General features: G+C 41.8%; 1 protein-coding gene and 1 long non-coding RNA gene across 2 annotated transcripts in view; both read right to left on the reverse strand.

The window, feature by feature from the left end:
- LOC139827064 (uncharacterized) overlaps positions 1-6,165 on the reverse strand; it is a 31,436-nt gene extending 25,271 nt beyond the window's left edge. Inside the window, exon 1 of the long non-coding RNA XR_011737252.1 lies at positions 6,059-6,165. This is a non-coding gene — a long non-coding RNA (uncharacterized lncRNA). The remainder of the gene's footprint in view (positions 1-6,058) is intronic.
- The window catches only part of KITLG (KIT ligand), a 412,063-nt gene that overhangs the window by 300,722 nt on the left and 91,856 nt on the right, over positions 1-19,485 (reverse strand). The window lies entirely within an intron of this gene.

Below are 19,485 nucleotides of genomic sequence, written 5' to 3' on the forward strand. Positions count from 1 at the left end.
TCTGTAGAAAAAATTAGTTGGCCGGACTAGTGAGTTACCTATCAAACTAGGCCAACTAGGCTGGACTTCCATTTTCTGTTTGTAGAGATACAAAATAAACACATGTGTACACTAAACCACAGCACATTAGTTAATAGCAGGGACTATAACTGGCCTGCAGCCCATACAGGATATTCATTCACACAGGATACCTGCTCCAAACACTCCTTGCTATAAATTTTGTTTTGGTTGTTTTCTTGACAGAAGGGCAATCCCACACCCAGGCACTCCCGATATGTTCTCAGCAAAGTTGTAAAACGAGCTCTCTGAGTCAGCAGTTACACATCATGGGTAAATACACTTGATAATGACCCACAGCCTCCCCAAAGGTTTACGTTCTACAAGGATGTCTGGTGTGGCACTTTGTTGGCATGCAAGGTCTTGTGTGAGTGCCAAATCCAGATGAAATCTCTCATGTGGGATAAATTATTTTTATCATTTATGAAGAGTATAAATTAGGTAAAAAACCCTGTATTTTTGTCTTCATAATTTTGTTAATCTGAAATCAAATTTTTGCACCTTCCTCTGACTATCACAGACTTACCTCTGCTCATCGTCTGTTCACCTAGCCAGAATGACTGGTCCTTGATCTTCATAACTTTCCAAATCCCATTGTAGCTGGCCTATTATGGTTGTTCATCTCAACTATTTATTGAGAAGGAGAGAATGACCATAAATAGAGATGTGTCTTAAAGAAACACCGAAGACATAGAAACCACCTTCATGTTAATGGTCATATCACATATTAACTGAGTAGCTGAGAATACAAGTGACATCCAAGTTAAAAACAAACTGCCTCATTATAAGCCAGGCAGTGAACAGACATCTGGCTTCTAAAGGATATTCTGCTTCCTGCTGCTTTCCACATACGTAATGTTTATTTTACATTTCAGCAGGCTTATGCAAACTGGACAAGTCTACAAATTTCTGATTAGATTGTTTAACTTTCTGGTGAACGAGTGGTACAAATCCCTCTTTGTGACAAAACCCAGAAGTCAAACGTATTGCAGACTCTTGCCACAGAGATTTGGCTCTTTAATTTGAACTGTGGCAACTCGGGGTCTTGGTGTGATGGTGAAGAAAGTACCATCATCCTTACTTGCACAGACATTTAGCCAGTGGATAATGTTTGTTATGTGCAATTTTTGTTTGCTTTATTCTAAAAACATCCACTTTGTGATTGCTAAACAGGGTATTTAGAAGCTTCATAATAAGATACTTCTTTACTTAAAACAATTTATCTCCAAATGGTGAGTCTGTCACCACACACTTCAATCAAACACAATGCCTCTAAAGCAAGGTGAGTTACACAGTCTTTTTGCATAAGCATTTCTTATAGAATGTATTTAGATTAGTTTTAGTTGCTATTAGTTCCCATGAATATTCCTGATCTAACCTCCTTTCCTACTAAGGGCATGACCCAGCTCTTAGCAAAATAGATGGGAACGTTTCCATTAATTTCAGTGGGAACTAAAGTGATCCCTAAAGATCAATTAGTAAATCATTGTTTAGCTATGTGCAAAGCTCTGCTAGGGATGGATTTTACAACTGTTTTGTAAAGGAGCCATCCAGAAAATGGAACTTTGTTTCCTGTGATTCATGGCCCCATCAAGTAAAGCAATAGAATGCATTATGAATGCTAATGTGAGCACCAATATCTAGACAAATATATCGTTTACTCACTGCCAGCAGGGCTCTTGAAAAGAATACCCCATAAATTCTTAATGATAAGTACCTAAAATAAGTGTCACTGAGACACACCCGATCAGAGCAGAAAACAAACAAGATACCATATTCTGAGATCTTTTTAGTAGTGTTTAATTATTACACTTGAAGAGAGTATTGTCCTTTCTGAAATAAATATTTTTCTAAAGGTGACATTTACATAGATCATAAAATAAAGTCTCCTAATTAGAGCATATATGAGGAAATCAATGGAGCGAAAAAAGGTTGCTTCACTGTTTCGTACTCTCTCACAGCTTAGACAGTTAAAAACAGATTCCAATTTCCAGATAATCCGCATTTGTCCAGAACCAAATGCCAACACTTCTTGTGTTTTTGTTAAATCAGTAAGAGTATCTAACTAGCATTTTGAAGAAATATTAGTTAGACATGTGGAAAAAAAAAATCAAATAAAGTGCAACATGCATTTACCATGCCAGGTTATCCAGACTTCTTTCTGTCTTTCAGGAAAAATGAAAGGTGGGTAGATCATTTGAGAAGCTTCATTAGGAAATTCTTTATTCAATAAAGAGGTTTACTGCAAATATAGGTGAATAATGAAGAGAAGACAACAGGTAATCTTGAAAGGATAACTTGGGGCTAGAGGAAGACTAGCAAAGGATTTTCTAAAAGATCAGTCAGAGCCCATTTTCTTAAATACTGTCATGAGATAATTTGGCACAGAAATAGAAATACGCTAATGAAAGCTGGTGACAATTCTTACTTGAAAGTATTTGCCATCACATTGAGGGAGCAGGCTATTTTAAAGGACAGCTTTGCAGTCTAAAGTATTAGAAATGGGATAAAATGCAACATTATCTTGGATTTGATGATCTGAAAGGTCCTTTCCAACCTGAATGGTTCTATGATTATGACTGCAAAGTCTTTCAATTACTAATAAGAAGATAGGTTGCTAGAACACACTGGGTGGAAAAAAAGTGAGGGGCAGAAATAACTGAGAGCCTCAGTTGCTCACAGGATGACTACGATCCATCGATGTGATCTGACTGTGAAGAAGACAACTTGCAACCCCCATAAATCCTTTTTCCAGGAGACAAAATAAACTATTAATGTAATCATGGGACCTCCTCTGTAAATAGTTCTATTGCCTATGTTCAAGAAAGATGAATGCAAGCTGAAAGAAACATAGCGAACAAAGTAACGACAAGCAACTAAAAGAGCTTACCTTGTCTAGCAAACAAGAGCTGTGAGGTGATATGTTTGCCACACTTCTGGGGTAAAACAGAGGAGACAGAAAAAATAGTAGAGCTAGAGGACAATGATTAAGGCCATGTATAAACCAGCCATGGGTGAACATAGTCTAGAAATTTGAAAAAATTTTGTAACCATCAGAACGTTATGATCTGGAACACCTTTTCCTCTACAAGTGTGGGGCTATACTGTTGCAGTGGAGTTTCATGAGTTTGTAAGTAAGACAATATAATGTGGCCACCTGAGACAGCAAAGATTTGTACTTCCATGCTGAAGTTTTATATACATTGATTTCAATCTTCACTTCACTTAAAATCTCCTGGGGTGCTTTTGATGAGTAGATAGGTGAATCTGGATCATTCAGGGCCCAGCTGCAGTTTCACCACCAGCCCTTGAGGCTGATGACTGGTTGCAGCAAGTTCAAGAACAGATTACCAATCAGACTGTGAACAAGAGATAAAATGGATGTAATCTATGCCAGAATATTTTCCCTTGCTGCTACATCACACGGTATGAAGTGTCTTGAAGAGATGGAACAATTTTTTTTCATTCCCTTCACCTTTGCATCATATTTACCTTCATAAATGTAGGCCATTACATTGACTGATGCATAAGTATTCCCAAGGAGAGAAACAGAGTAATTCATATTCTTGATATATTCCCGTTACCAGTTGAACCTAGGATTATTTTCTGTGAACATTACAAAAGCTTTCCACAGGTGCAAACTACAGTGATAACAGCGTTTCTTCAATAAACGCTTCTCAGTATCACCAAGATTTTTTGTTCAAACCTATAGTTCTGCTAGGTATCTGTGTGGCTTTGTTGTAAAAGCAAGAACTGTCTCAGGTTGTTGGAAGGATTCAGATAGTAACAGTAATTTTTGTACAGTTTACTTTCATTTGCAGTCTTCCCTTTTGCTGAAAGAACATCATGCGCTAACTTTCACGGTGTTGTGTGAAGTGCTGTTAACTTTGCTTTATGCATGGAGACCTGAGAGACTATATGACTCACTGAAAAAAGTAGTACAGAAATACTGTGAAGAGATCACAAGCAAAATATCCCAAGGCCTGAAGTTGAATTCTAGCCATTGAATAACCCTTCTCTTTCAGTCTAGAAAACTTCAGCTGAGGTTACCAGGGGTTCCTGTATGTGAAAGGCCAATGGGATACATGCTTGGAATAGAAAGTACTTACTGAAGTCACATATATTTCTAGTCTGTGCAGCTGAAATGACAAACAAAAGGCCATCAATACTTCCTACGACACAGAAGAGATGTGGCTACAGAAGGACTCTTGGCACTCAAGCCCGTTAATTTTGGCTCTCTGAATAAAGGGTTGTGCTGTCCTGGAAAAAAAAAAGGCGTTCTGTTTCTGTTGTAAAAGGGGATGTGTAAGAACAGAGACAGGCAAATACACAAGAGAGCTTAAAGAAGGAAACCTCTGATGCACTGTGTGTTTCAGATCTTTATCATTGATTTAACTTGTCCGTGGCAAGTACCTGTTGTTTATAGACCTCACGTTCCTCTCTGATGAGTGATTTAGGCTGTGTTGGTTATGAATAGTGAATAGTCTGACTATGTTTATAACTGATCTGCTTTGACTATTTGCCCTGTAGAAGCTATCAAGAAGTTTTTCCAGTGAGATATTCTCCATGACTGCTGAAATCTTGTCTTACATCTTCTGTTCAGGTCTAAGCACCTATTAGAAATTTGAGATAAAGTTGTACTCACACTGTTTTACTTTTAGGGACATGTGTCTGCCAGACACCTCAATGTCCAGTACCAGCTGATAGAGTTACACACCTTGGAGAAGTAATCTAAACATCCCACTTACTGAGGCAGTCATTTAGAGTTAGTCAATAAGAAACACCAAGATTAGGGTTGTGTTTTAAATAACCTTTTCTTTAAGAGTTAAGGTCTCTGAAAGAGGAAAGACCTTGCAATATCCTTGAGGTCCATACCCTCAGATTCTTACTTTTGGATAGGGCTAATCTGTACTTTTCCCTTATGTGGTATCAACAGAGAAGGAACCAACCTTTTCCATTATGCCCTAGCGGCTGCAGCATCTTTCTTTTGCCTGCAGAGGATTAGAGCCATGTCTCCCGTCTAAAGTGACATTACACAGATAGGAAAGTTATTGATTAGCCTGCAACTGACAAGACTCTTCTCTCCCTCTGCTAAAGTATGAAGCAAAGAGGTGAAGACTAGCGGGAAAGAGAAGGAATGGCTCCATGGTCCCAGTAGTCAGCCTTTCTATTGTAGGAGGGCTCTGCAAAGCCACTGCTACCAAGGCACTGCAGTCCTGGCCCCTTGCTGAACAGTGGCATCACTGACAAAGTAGATGGGTCTTCCTGCAAGTTGAGTTTGAAATTTCTAATGCTGAGAATGGCTCCAGATCTTCTTCAGAAGAGATATAAGTCATTACACAAAAACTGGACTCCTAAATCCCTAGCTTTTCAAAAAGAAAGTGGCCAGCATTGGTTTTTTTGAGAGGCTTTATGCTATCAGTGTATATTAAGGATTCTCTGAGCATTAAGTGTCTCAAGGAACAGCTGCTACTGGTCTCAGATGAGGTCTGCTCAAAAGAGATCTCTGTGACAAAGCACAGACTTACAACTTTAGCCACCAGGACAATTTCAGGTTGAAGAGGTAAGCACATACTGAGGTTAGCAGCTTTTTCTAGCAACCTGGTTTTCTATCATGATTTTAGATTTAGGTTCCTCAGAAACACTTTTTTCCTGCTTTAGGATTAAAATCCTCTGTAGTATATAGCCCTTGGTCCAGTCACATGCATTAGCGGTAATGTCCAAAAGCAAAACCAAGCATTAATTGTCAGCTTTGTCCACACAAAAATACCCATCAAAAGTGCAAACACGAAAGGTCTCTGGAGGCTGTTACTCTGGATATGCACTGTGTCAGATTTTGGACCCTGCTGACTTCAGAGGCATGTAACTGAAAACAGATCTTCACTGTGTACATCTAAATGGCTTTGCTTTATATGCATTATCATCTGTTAACTCATCTTAGGTGCCAAGTGTTGAAGGTGTAAGTGAAGCTAAAGTGGAAAAATAATGTGTTGTTACATACCGAAAAAGCCTCTTCATTGCGTGAACTCTGCCCATTGGCACTGGTGGTATTGTGGTATCAGTGTCTCATAGACACTGCAGTGACATTCCTTGTGAATACAACAACCTGGCAAGAAAACATAAAGAAATCACATTTAGAGGAACTTCTCTTTCATCTTGATTGCCCTACATTTTGAGAAAAACCGGCAGAAACCAGCTTTGAGGAACAGCTTTGCCCTGCTTGGCAGATGCGTCCTCTGTGCCGGCTGCCGGCAGAGCTCCAAGGTGATCTCACCATCATCTTCTCTTTAGCCTCATTTCCTGAGGAACTTCAGCTTCTCTATTCATGCTGTCTTTCCATTTGTATCCCAGTTTGTCTGTCATTCACCTCCTACTCTGGTAGCTTTTAAATCTGACAGCTGCTGACAACAACATCAGACAAAAAGGGGGGACTTCCAATGGATGGTAAGTTCCTACAAGGTTTGTGAAAATCAACAGGTTGGTAGAGGAAAGTAACTAATGCAAATTAGAGAAAAGAGAAACAGAGTAAAGTTTCAATATGAGCTCCACAAGACCTTTTGGCTGGACAATCACTATGCATGTTTCTCCTTTCCGATCAGCATGCATCAACAGCACTGTACTACCTCAGCCCATAGTTAAGGGACATAGGGTGAAATGAGGTGAAGAAAAAATGGGGAATTAGAGAAAACAGGAGTAAGCAAGGATTAATGTGAGGATATATCGCAGACATGAGAGAACTGGGGAAGTCTTAGAGACTTTTGAGAGAAACTGTGATTATTATGAGAAGATCCGATGAAAATCCATAGGAAGTCAGGCTTCCTTGTTCAGTTTCTCATGAAACAGGATACATGACAAATTTAAAACTGAACTAGCTCAAAGTAAAGCAGAAAAAATGCAGGCGTTCAGAATACAGCCAATCTACAATTTCATTAGATACTGTCTTCATTCTAAATTAGGCCAAATTTAACAACAGATGCAGCTGTGCCTGTGTGGTAACCATATTCAGAGTGAAAAGGAACTTCATAGAATCATAGAATGTCCTGAGTTGGAAGGGACGCACAAGGATCATGGAGTCCAACTTCTGCCCCTGCTTATGACAACTCCACAGTTCACACCATGTGTCTGAGGGTGTTGTCCAGTATTTTCTTGAACACTGTCAGGCTTGGGGCCATGACAGCCTTCCTGGGGAGCCTGTTCCAGTGCTTCACCACGCTCTGGGTGAAGAACCTTTTCCTGATGTCCAACCTAAACCTCTCTTGACACATCTTCCTGTCATTCCCTCAGGTTCTGTAATCAGTCAACAGAGAGACCAGCGCCTCCCCTTCCTCCTCACCTTGTGAGGAAGCCGTAGACTGTGATGAGGTCTCCTCTTAGTCTTCTGTTCTCCAGACTGAACAAATCAAGTGACTTTAGCCGCTTCTCATACAGCTTCTCCTCCAAACCCTTGACCAACTTTGTAGCCCCCTTCTGGACACCCTACAGTAGCTTTATATCCTTTTTATCCTGTGGTGCCCAGAACTGCACCCAGTGCTCCAGGTGAGGCTGCACCAGTGCAGAGCAGAGTGGGACAATCACCTCCCAGGCCCGGTTGGCAATGCTGTGCTTGGTGCACCCAGGACACAGTTGACCTTCTTGGCTGCCAGGACACGCTGTTGGCTCATGTTCAACTTGCCATCGATCAGAACCCCCAGATCCTTCTCTGGAGAGCTGCTTGCCAGCATCTGATGCCCCAGGCTGTATGTACAGCCAGGGTTGCCATGTCCCAAGTGCAAAATCCAGCACTTGCCATTGTTAAACTTCATCCAGCTGGTGATTGCCCAGTTCTCCATTCTGTCCAGATCTCTCTGCAGGGCCTCTCTGCCTTAAGCTTTCAATAAAAGCCCTTGCTTTGTAGCTCCACTGCTGCAAACTGAGTATCCGAGTTTAAACTAAGGAAACATTCGCTGCACCAAGTACTAAATGCGGGTTATTTCCAAGCATAAATGATATCCTTGCCATGGATGAAACAGGCCCCCATCAAAGATCAACAGACGTCTCCACTGTCACATACTTCAGCTTCCTGTTTGCTGCCAGCATCTGATCCTCTCATCATTCATGCTGAATATATGCTTGCTCACTCCCAGGCTCCCTTCTGAAGCAAAATGACTAGTTTCCTTGGAGAGGAAGCCTGGATGCTGTTGACAGAATAGTTTGCTCCAGGCTCCACTCCAGACAGACAAAATGCACTTGGACTGCAGCAAGTTTAACTCCCTCAGCCCATGACAGTTGTCTGATGTTATTCCAACAGGCCTTGTGTCCTCAAATCCCCTACATGCTGTCATGGCATACCACAAACAGGCAATACATACTTTGAATTAGTAAATCACAAAAGCTTAATAAATAAGCTCTCAGGGCCATATGGGGCCAGAGAAGCACTATCCCGAATCCAGCCACGCTGCCCTAAAGAGAGTAGCTACCCCTGAGCAATGCAGACAGAAGTCATCTTGCATCATTTGGCCTGGGGTCAGAGACTACCCTTGGGGCAGCTGCCCGGGTAGCACCAAAACACAGCCCCAGAGAAGCCAGGGCAGATGCTGGAGCTTACAACAGAAGAACTTTAATGGGCTCACCTCACGCTTATGGCTGGAATTCAAACTATTCACACTGATAGGTGCCACCCCTCACCATCAGCTTTCAGTTGGGAGACTCAGGCAGCCACTACAGTCCTTATCCTCAGAGACCAGTTAAAGTATTCTCTCAAAATAGATAATGAGGTAATAATTTTATTTTCCTAGTTGCTTAAGGATAGTGTTAGAAAAGTTAATCCAGGGATCAAAGGTCTTTGTTAGCAGAGTGTCTTTTGAATCCCATGTGTGCTGGTCACAAAAATAACACAGAAAGTGTACAGATCTGAAAATGACAGACAGGGTGGAAACCAGATAAGCTGCTACCTTTTAATGGCATTTATTGTCTTCTAAATGTTTGGGTCAAGTTTGATGTCACTGGTTTATGTAATTTGTTGGGGGATTTAGCCAGCTGCTGAATCTTTTCATGCAAGTAAAACTTTCCAAAAGGGCCTTAAATTCCAGTGACGAGTACAGTTGTTTGTATGTCAACTGCAGCTTCTATTTATAGGATGATGAAAATATCCCCCAATCAGTAAGTCTCTAAGAGACAGGCATTTCATAAAAATAGGTTATAAAGAAACCAAACAATCAAATAAACAAAAACAAAAACAAAGAAGCAAGCATGTTTTAGGCTAACCAAAACATTGATATTCCAAACTCTCCTCGCAACCCTTACATTTAAGGCATTCATAAATTCAGATAGTAAACCCATTCAGGCACAAACACACTAACTTTACATACGATAAGGAATTCAGGTATTCAGGGAAAAGGAGTATTAATATATACTATGGAGAATGAACACAACACTAAGTGGAGGTTTTTAATGACTCACATAAAATTAAATTAACCGCTTTCTGTGATGCCCAGTAGAGCTTGCAAGAAGGTACTTACCAGAGGTGTATGTGTTTTTAAAGGGTGTTGATTTAAGACCTGATTTGTTTGAAGATTGACTTGAAAGAATTTCAAAGGATGTAGCTTAATTAAAAATATTCCAAACTCTGCATTCCTCGTAAAACCTTTTGACCTCTCACGACATTTAATGCTTGAAGGTGAGGAGCTGACTGACTGCTTCTCACTTCACCAAAGGCATCCTGATCCTTCCCCTCATGCAACAACCATCATTAATTGTTGATAGGTGCTCATTATACCAACCTAAAACGAGCATCTGGAGAAGTGGCGGGTTAGTGTGTTGCAGGCACCTACGGCACTGGGCGGACTTTTTCCAGCTGTGCCTCAGACCTGGCTCACCCTTTCAAAGATCCCAAGAACAGAAGATGCATGCAAAGCTCTGCGCATTGCAGCCATCACAAAGTCCGGCATTCCCACCAGTGGAGGAATCAGATGGAGCTATCCATTAACAGGCCAGCGAGGAGTCATTAGAGGGACTCCTCCAACCCCTGCTGCCTCCCATGACAGATGGTCTGCTGTCACTCCCTCCAAGGGGGCCTCTCTCCACGCAAGCTGTTTGCATTCAGTCAACACTTTGCTTTTATAGGCCTGTGGAGCCAAGGATTGCTAGACTTTTGAACCCCAGGCTAACTTCTGTCTGGCTACAGCCTCATTTTCTGGAGCCGAAATCTTTTTTAACAACTACACAATAACAAGTAATTAGGGTAAAGTCTGCTAATCTTCTCCTTTGGGCCTGGAGGTTGTGTATTCAGGATCCGGTGAAGGTAGAATTACTGCCATCAAAGCCTGAGGTTACTTTGTAAAAGGGGTTGAACTCTAGGTCAAGGAAACGTTAACTGGACAAAGAGAGATCAGGGCAGATAGTGTTAAAATTAAAAGTGTCTTACTGAGATAATGCAGAATTGCCTGCTTTTGCTCTGGAAACTAGCTGAATGCAAGATGTGAAGGGAAGGCTAGAGCATTTCTTTCAAAAGGTGTAGCAATAAAGAATCTATTGACTTACTTCCATTTGGGAATTTATTTTTAGTCTCTCTATTCAGTAAGACAAAAGTAAAAGATCTTATTTATTATGTCACCTTGTATTTGTGCCAGGCTGTTTCCTAAAGCTGTTTGATTTACTAAATTAAATAAGCTATTTCTTAAATATCTTCCCTCTCTCTCTCCCAAAAGCCTCAGCACAAAATTCTTTAGAAATGGAAAGGTTTCTGCTTTTGACTTAAGAGTTCTGTGGACAAATGGGACTTGCTGGGTGGTCAGAAGAATAAAAAAGGATAAACTCACATGTACAGTGGAAGAAACAAGCACCACAAGAGAGTGGTATCTGTACAGTGTCCTGAGTATAACATGAAGCTGAGTTTTGTGCATTTGCTGTTTGCCCATAGCACAGGTTGAGGGCAGATTCCAGCTTTTTAAGTTATTAGGGCCCAACCACTGAAAATCTTTAAACATTCAAAACAAGATCAGAGATTTTGCCCAGAAATCCATCACAGAGCAGGACAGCCCTCATTCCACAGCATGGAGTCACTCCAAAATTAATTCCGCTTGCTGCCGTCAAGGATAACAGATACGCCGCTACCTCCTCGCCGGTATCGAAGCTGACAGCTCCGACAGGATTGGCGGCACTTTGTTCTCCCTCGTTGCTGTGAGCAGACCTCTGCCTGCTGCTGCCAGTGGATTTTGAGCCCCTATATGGGAGCAGAAGAGTGGAAATGTCGAGGCCAGCTATTTCCCGCGCCAGGTCCCGCTGGGCTCTGTCACAGCACCCTGGCCACCTCCCTCGCTTTTGGGAAATGGACGGAAATGCTTTGGCTGACACAGGCAAGGGATATCTTTGGAAATCCTCGGTATGTGATGGCAATTAGCACAGCAGTGGAATTACCTTGCAGTTCAATTCTCAGAGCAAAGGTGTATTTAACCGTGCTGCAGTTGCCAGCTGGATTAAGCCAAGCACAGTAAAGCACACACAGCTTCCTGCTTCCAAGCTGAGCTATCAGAAGGATCCTCTCCTGACTCCTCTGTGAACCTGAAGGCTCCCAGGGTAGCTGGTACATATACTGTCATAGCAGAAAAAGTGTTTTGTACAAGAACAATGGTAGCAAAAACAACTCTCAGCTCTGTGGTGGGACACTTGTGTGTGCACAGAAAGATGCCTCCAGCCCAAGGAAGTGGCATCCTAGAGCTCTCCCCTGGGCTGTGGATAGAAGGAGACTTTCCAGTCTCTCCAGAACACAAAAAAAAAAAAAAAAAAAAAAAAGATAATAGCCAGCCTTCTTTAGTTCTCTGTCATTTTGTTGGCATCTCCCAGGGGTTTTTGGGAATGCCAGGCTGGCATGAGAATGCAAACTTTCTCTACACATGAACTAAATGAAACAGGTCTCATCAGCAATAGATTCCTTTTGTGATGGGAAAGTTTCGCATATATTTTCTTTTAATTATATCAGAGTAAAATAAATTAGTGGTGATGACTAATCATAAGACACAAAGCTTTTTTTTTTTTCTTTTGAAGCATTCTTCTGACATGGCGATAGAAAATGACAAGTACATTTTTATGTTAATTATGGTCATATGAATTACCCCACATAAATGGCACAACAACAATGCTAAAATCCACCAAAATGAAGGGTGCCTTTTTTTAACAAAACCTAGCACAGGAGCAGTGTCCATGGTACAACAAACATTGGGATATGGTTTTTTGAGATTCAGATTAAAGGAAACTGCTCTCTGATGCACTAGCAGCGACACTAAAACTAGTTAACTTTTGCAGCCTGACTGTCAGTTCCATCTCAATGTGGTGACCATGACTGCTTCCCTTATAATCTGGTGGCTTTTTTCTTTTCTGTACAAACAGCTTGTCCATCGTATTCTTGTTATTGCACGCACAGAGCAAATATTTTAGTACTGCTCAAGCTTTGTCACACACTCCTTGCCTTGGGCTATAACCCATGTCTGCTTCCTACCATCTTTGTATAAAAGAGCATTTATTAAACTCTCTGGTACTGAGTCCAAAAGAAGCAAACATACTGTCTTTAGCCAGGACTGTGATTACCAACAGATCAAAGACACACTTGACAAAAATTGTGACTTCTAGGCAGACACTCGAGATACAGAAGCAGCTAGAAACTTCTACAGGGAATGACTCAATCATCACCATCACTGTAAACAGAAAGCACAAGGAACAGAATCATCTGACATTCACTCTGAAACAATACAGATTCCTTTCTGTGTTTCTTGAATAACAGAAACTCAGATTTACAAGAATATATTAGGAAGTTTATTTTTCCTTTTTTCCCTCAGGTAATGGCACTCACACATGGCTCCTGGTCCTCATTCCTCACTGTATTACTTCAGCTTTATTTCAGGGACCAAATTCATACTGCTGCAATGACATGAAGCATGAGTCCTGTCTGTGATGCTCTCAAAAGCAAAAGCATAGGATGGACTTTTAAGTGGCTCATGACTTAGGACAGAGTTGCCTAAGTTCCCTGTTTGATGCTCCTCTGTTTGTGAGGACCAGCTCCCCAGGGTGTGAGGGCTCTGTGCTTCCCAAACAGTTTCTTCCTCCCTTATGCTGAGCGATCAAAACACAAGGGCAATTTATAATAGTTCATTAGTTAATTCAGAAAATTCTAGTACTGTGAGAAATTGCCTTGCCCAAGAATTCCTGGCTTCTTCTATTATTAGTCGATATTATTAATTATTATGCAGCTTGCAGTGTGCAATGTGTTTTCACAGCCAAAAGAAAAACCCAGTGTCTTATTTTGCAAATAGTTAAGTGTGTGAATAACTTTACTGACAGGAATAAGCTCACTGAACTCTGTAATAAGACTCAGCAATCTGAGGAGGTAGATAAGAACTGTCATTCTGGAATACAGCAACATACACATTCTTTAAGTCAGGCTACACACTACCTGGCTGTACAGGGCTCAGGAAAAAGGGAAATTTACTCTTCACCACAGATAACTATCGTATTTATCATTAATATCACAATAATGCCCCATAGCTCTAACCAACCCTCATTAGACAAGGTACTGTATAAACATACCAGATGATTAAATCCTTGCCAAAGGAAGCTTACATACAATTTGAAGCATAAAAAATGAGAATCCTGTTAATTTTATCTCACAGTAATTGACAGATTCTTTTAAAACCTTAATACTGTAATAACAAACTGAGGGCTCGAGTATGATCTCCACTGCTCTTGTGTAAAGCCATAGGAATGCCATTCGTTTAGATCTCATCAGAGAGGTTCATATATGTATCACTGGCATGAAGTAAAAAACACTATTAGAAGAACATTATTAAGGTTGCAATGCCAAGCACTTTGAAGGTTACAGAAGAACTTGTGCACCTAGCTGACACCTGAAACTCCTCAAAACACACAAAGTTTAACTGCTGATGAACCTCAGAAAGAGCTATCATCTTTTGTCATCTCTTGCCTTTCCAGCAACATCACCACGACACTCTGCTTTCTGTCAACTGGCATACATTTCCTCCTCTGTCTAACCCCAAAACTATTCCTCAATAACTGATCTCATCCATATTTTGCCCAGGGAAAAAAAGGGATGTAAAGAGTACACTCTTCACATATATATACTGCACAGAGCAGAGACACTTGAGCTAGCTGTGATTGGTGGGGCTGGCATTTCTGCAAGCTGCTCAACACCAGGAGCCATCTCAGCTAAATTTTACTGCTGCTAACTTTGAAGAAAGTTCAAGATGCAGTTGCTTCACATGTGCAAATCACCATCTTCCAACTGCTCAAATCCTGGGCAAACAGGTTTTTGGGGAAGCAGCACCAGGCGCGTTCCCAACGTACCCTGCCAGATTTCACGTCCCTTCCTGCAGGCACGGAGTGCTGAAGCTGTTCAAGGAAACAGTAACAGATTTTGCTACACAGACAAAAAACAAGGCATTTTCTTCTCCAATAAAAAAAGGGGGGGGCGGGGAGGCAAGTCTTTTAGAATGACATTTTCATAGGGACATTCTTTTCTTTTCATCTCTATAGACTGGCCTGAGGCATTTATATTCAAGTCCAAACAAAGTCTAGCAAAGTTGTAAACATCTGAAATTAAAGTTCTCCTATAAGAGGAAGCATTGGTCCACCTTAATAATAGACATGGTTGTCTGCTCTTATGGTAATTTGCAAATATAAAAAAGCTTCTGTCCACATAGAGTAGCCTGCAAAATTTCACTTCAAACAAACAAACAAACAAACACAAAACCGGGGTGCAGGATTGTAAAGGTGTGTGTGAAAGACTAATTGGCTTTTCCTGTTTTGTATTCCCAGAAAACAAACGTACTTTGTCTGTATATGTAACAAAAACATCCTCCACAGAATCTGAGTGTTACTGAATTCCTAATGCTTAAATGGGATATCAGCTAAGTGCTGGGCTTCAGCATGAGCTCAATTTCAGCCCAGATGAAAGGTGCTGAGCTACACTTCTTCACAGAGAGCAAGGTTAGCCTAGAAATTCCTCAAATGAATGGGAAAGACATAGTGACACAAAAAATGAAATTTAGATCCTAATCAATGGAGCAATAGCTGAAGTCTTACTGATTCTGATTTTTTTTTTAATGTGTTAGTAGATTCCCAGGACACTAAAATTATCATTTTTTGAAACAAGGTGAAAATTTCTCTCTCAGCACATTTAGATGTTTCAACTTTTTCGCTCAATACCTAGTTCGGAATCCCATAACATTACTGTACGCAGGAAAGCTGTTCTACAAACATCTATAATGTCCATAATGGTCTCTACATAGAGGCAGATAATGTCTTCAAGGAGTTCAAGAGGGTTACAACCACCAGTCTATGGCAGAGTCTTTACTGGTAGTCTCTGCTGTTATACTGATGTACATCATTTGTGTGCCCAACCCACCAACTGAACAGTTAATGTGCTTTCACAAATACCAAATACTAGTGGTTTTAGTCTGCTTTTGTTAGGACATCATTTTCCAACAAAGGGAAAAAACCCACCACCTTTAAACTATGAAGAACTTTTTCCCTGAGTAAACCAAGTGTCAGCTATCAATTTGTTTTTCAGATGGCTTCACTTGCAGACGGGAATTTATTTCCTACAGAGTTGAGGTCAGCAGGAAAAAAAAAAAAAAAAGAAAAAAAAAAGAAGAAAAGAGAAACTTCTGTAATGCCCCAAAACATGACTTTAACAGTAAAACAGATAAGTTTGTTAAAATAAAAATCTTGGAGTTATGCAAGGACATTGCCCATTTGGGAAAGTAGAAGATCTCAGCAGCAGGACTTCCCAAAACACTTGTGCCTCTGGCGAAATGAGCAAAGTGCTTCACCATGGTCTCCACATTATGGTAAACAGACCTCCCACATAGTATCATTTTATGTCGCTGGTATCTGCAGTGCTGGAACGGCCTCGGGATGGGAGAGCGCCAGCATTGCTGCGCGCTTCCTGCGTCCTGGGGATCGCAGCTGTGAAATAGAGCAGGGTGCACTTTCTGTTGCATCTCTCAAATATAGTCCTGAATGCAACTCCTGTCATTAAGAAATATTTCCTAAACAGACTCTATACCCCCACTTTCCATCTGATAATCATCTCCTTATGTTTGTGGTAAGTCAACATGCTTCATCTTTGCCTTATGAGGAAAGGCTACGGCTGTGAGCACTCCAAAATTCCCTCAGCACTTGCAGATCCCTACGATAACAAACAACAGAAAACATCTAACATTCTTTTTTCTTTTCCTTACAGAGACAAGCACTTTACTCAAAAGACAGCAGCTCACATACCAGCTTTCTGCCTGTGCTATCTAAGTTACAGCACGTGCTTATCTCTCAAATTTGGCAACGAAGAAAGGAGGTGCGTGATGCAGCCCCATCCGTTTCTGGCTGTTGGGCGTGGGAGGAAAGGGCAGAGCTTGCATATTCCAATGTCACCACACGCCATGAGAAAACACCAGTGGGTAGCCTTTATTTCCCTTTGGCTATAAGGTGTTTGAAGCAAACTCAGCCACCTTCCTGGAATGCAGCAACGCACTGGGGTCTCAGGAGTCACTCGTGTGTGCTGCTGCATGACAGAGGGGTCTGGCCCCATACTTGTGTTCCTGGGGTAACTGAGCAATGCTGAACACGCACACTAAAGGTCTATGGGGGCATCAAACTGAGCTTAGCAATTTGTTCCACCATCTTCACTCAGGCAAAGCTTCTGGTGATTTATAGCAGTGTGGAGAGAAGGCCTAAGCTGTAGCCTTGTTATAATGTTCACATGCAATTGTTTTTGCTGGAGCTCTGGATAAAGTGTCATCACGCTTCTCAACGAGGAAAAAATTTTGAATAAGCTTTTCAGAATGCAAAAGAATCCAAAGAAATACTCTCCAGACACACAATCATTAAGCCTGGCTTCAGTTTTGTCAGCAGAGCCGCCTTTGGCAGCCATGTGTTAGAACTCTCCCTGCTTTCCTCCCCACTCCCTGTTCCTCAGAGGGGATGAATACTCTGGATGGGCCCAGATGAAAGGCTGCTTCCCCATGCCCACCTTCTCTATTAGCAGTGGCAGAGCACTGGATGCTGTACAGGGAGGACCCAGGGAAGCCAAATCTACACAATGACAGAGAATGGAGATGGAGAATAAACTCATCTTTCGGTAGTTGGCAAGAGGACAGGAGTGGTATTTTCTTACTTCTTCTCATATACACCTTTCCTGTAGTTCACTAAAGCTGATTGAGACTTTGATACTCATCCTGTTTTCCACTGTGAAAACAAAAAGCAGCAGGGAGGCTTAAGGCTGGGAGAAACTGGAGTTGATTTAGGAAACAAGACAAACAGGAAGAGAGCAACTGGGAAAAAAAGGTTAGAAAATGGAAGAGAAGATGGACCATGGAGCTTAGGAAAAGATCTGGAAGAAAGCATTGGAGAAGAGAAGCATTAAAAAAAAGGACAGAGAGAATGTATTAAGAGAAAGTGATGAATATAACAAAAAAAAACCCCACCACCACCAACAACAAAAAAACAAACACAAAAACAAAAAAAAACAAACAAACAAACAAACAAACACCAAACAAAAAACACAACAAACCAGAAAGAGATGGAAGATATTTCATATGTGGCCATAGAGGGGTTTGAAAGGGTGTGACGAAGAAAGAGGAAATGCAGGAAGGGGAACCAGCACAGTGAGCTACACAATGTTCTTGCAAAGAAAATCTAAAGCAAAGTGCTAATATGCATCCAAATACTGAGGGGAACCTCAGCCTTACCAGAGCAAAGGGTACATGGATGCCACAGGACACAACTTCACTCTTAGCATTAAAGACACAGATGGGTCAAGTGAGAAAGCTCTGATCACTCCTGAGGGTACCGTTTTCCTTTCTGAGATCTCCATAGCTTCTGAAAGAATTCAGTACCTCCCACTTCTATAGAATCATACTGTTTGGAAGTGAACCTCAGGTTCATCAAGTCAAAGCATAACCTAACTCTAGCACTAAACCATGTCCCTAAGAAACTCATCTAAATGCCTTTTAAACACCTCCAGGGATGGTGACTCAACCACTTCCCTTGGCAGCCTCTTCCAACTCCTGGCAACCCTTTCCAGGAAGAAATTTTTCCTAATATCCAATCTAAACCTCCCCTGGTACAACTTGAGGCCATTTCTTCTTGTCTTATCACTTGCTACTTGGGAGAAGAGACCAACACTCTCCATGCTACAACCTCCTTTCAGGTAGCTGTAGACAGTGATAAGGTCTCCCCTCAGCCTCCTTTTCTCCAGGCTAAACAGCCCCAGATCCCTTAGCCGCTCCTCATCAGACTTGTGCTCCAGGCCCCTCACCAGCTTCATTGCCCTTCTCTGAACTCTCTCCAGCACCTCAATGTCTTTTTTATGATGAGGGGCTCAAAACTGAACAGAGCGCCAAGTACAGTGGCATGATCACTTTTCTATAATATGAAGTAGGCTGTGACTTTCTTAGCTGCAAAGGGGGGATATTCTCCCTCCTTTCCCCTATACACATTAGGCCTGTCCCTACAGGCACAAAGGATTTATTCTTCCCTTCACAAATTACTTTACCAGTTGAGGAACTGCAATAGTTGCCAAACCCCCCAGAAGTCCAAGACCTCTGCCCCATCCCAGCAAGGACCAAAATGAGGGAGGGGAAAGATGAAGCAAGTTATTTTGAAACAAGGGCTGGTGGGGGGTAGGGAAGGGAAGCAAGCAGAGCCCAGCCTCAGAAAAGCTGGCAAGTGTTTGTGTACCGTGATCCATTCTCTTCCCTGTGCTGGGGCAGAGATACCCAGGAACCTGCTTGGGGAGGGTGAGCATTGCTGGTGAGCAGCCTCTCTGCTTTTCCCTCCAAACCATTTGTAATTAAGAGCTGGCACATTAAAGAATGTGAACATCCCCAGCAAAACCAGAGGCTGAAGCAGATTTTGGTTTGCCTGTGACCAAAATTGTTCTCACCCAGACCTGGTTCAAGTTCAGCCAAGGTTTCTGACTAACAGCCCTGGTTCAGGCCTCGCTCGAGGAAAAATCTGGAACGAGTTTTCTGCCCAATTCTGCTGTAGTGTGTGTGTGTGTCTGTGAGCAAAGCTGGCTTGCATTGCTTCCTTGTCCTGAAAAATGATGAATTGCAGAAGTACCCATTTGGTGTTAGTCATTCGGTGCAGCAGGAAGGAAGCAGGAAGCCCTTGTGAGCACTAACTTTTCAAAGCAGCTTGCAAAGAAAGCCAAGGCCCTCCTCCCCTCCCCTAGGCTACATCTCTACACACTGCTCTTTACCTCCTTACCCTAACAGGGCACCTCATCACAATTAACATTTGCAGCTCATTCAGTCAGAAATATTTGCACAGTGCAAACAGCTGAGGCATTGGGCTCCAGCCCTTTCACTGTGCAAGGCGTATGAAAAGGTGGGGGGGAAGAGGAGCCCTACACTTGCTGAACGAGAGAGACCCGATTGCACT

Source organism: Patagioenas fasciata, chromosome 1 (assembly GCF_037038585.1).
Source record: "Patagioenas fasciata isolate bPatFas1 chromosome 1, bPatFas1.hap1, whole genome shotgun sequence".
NCBI lineage: Eukaryota > Metazoa > Chordata > Aves > Columbiformes > Columbidae > Patagioenas > Patagioenas fasciata.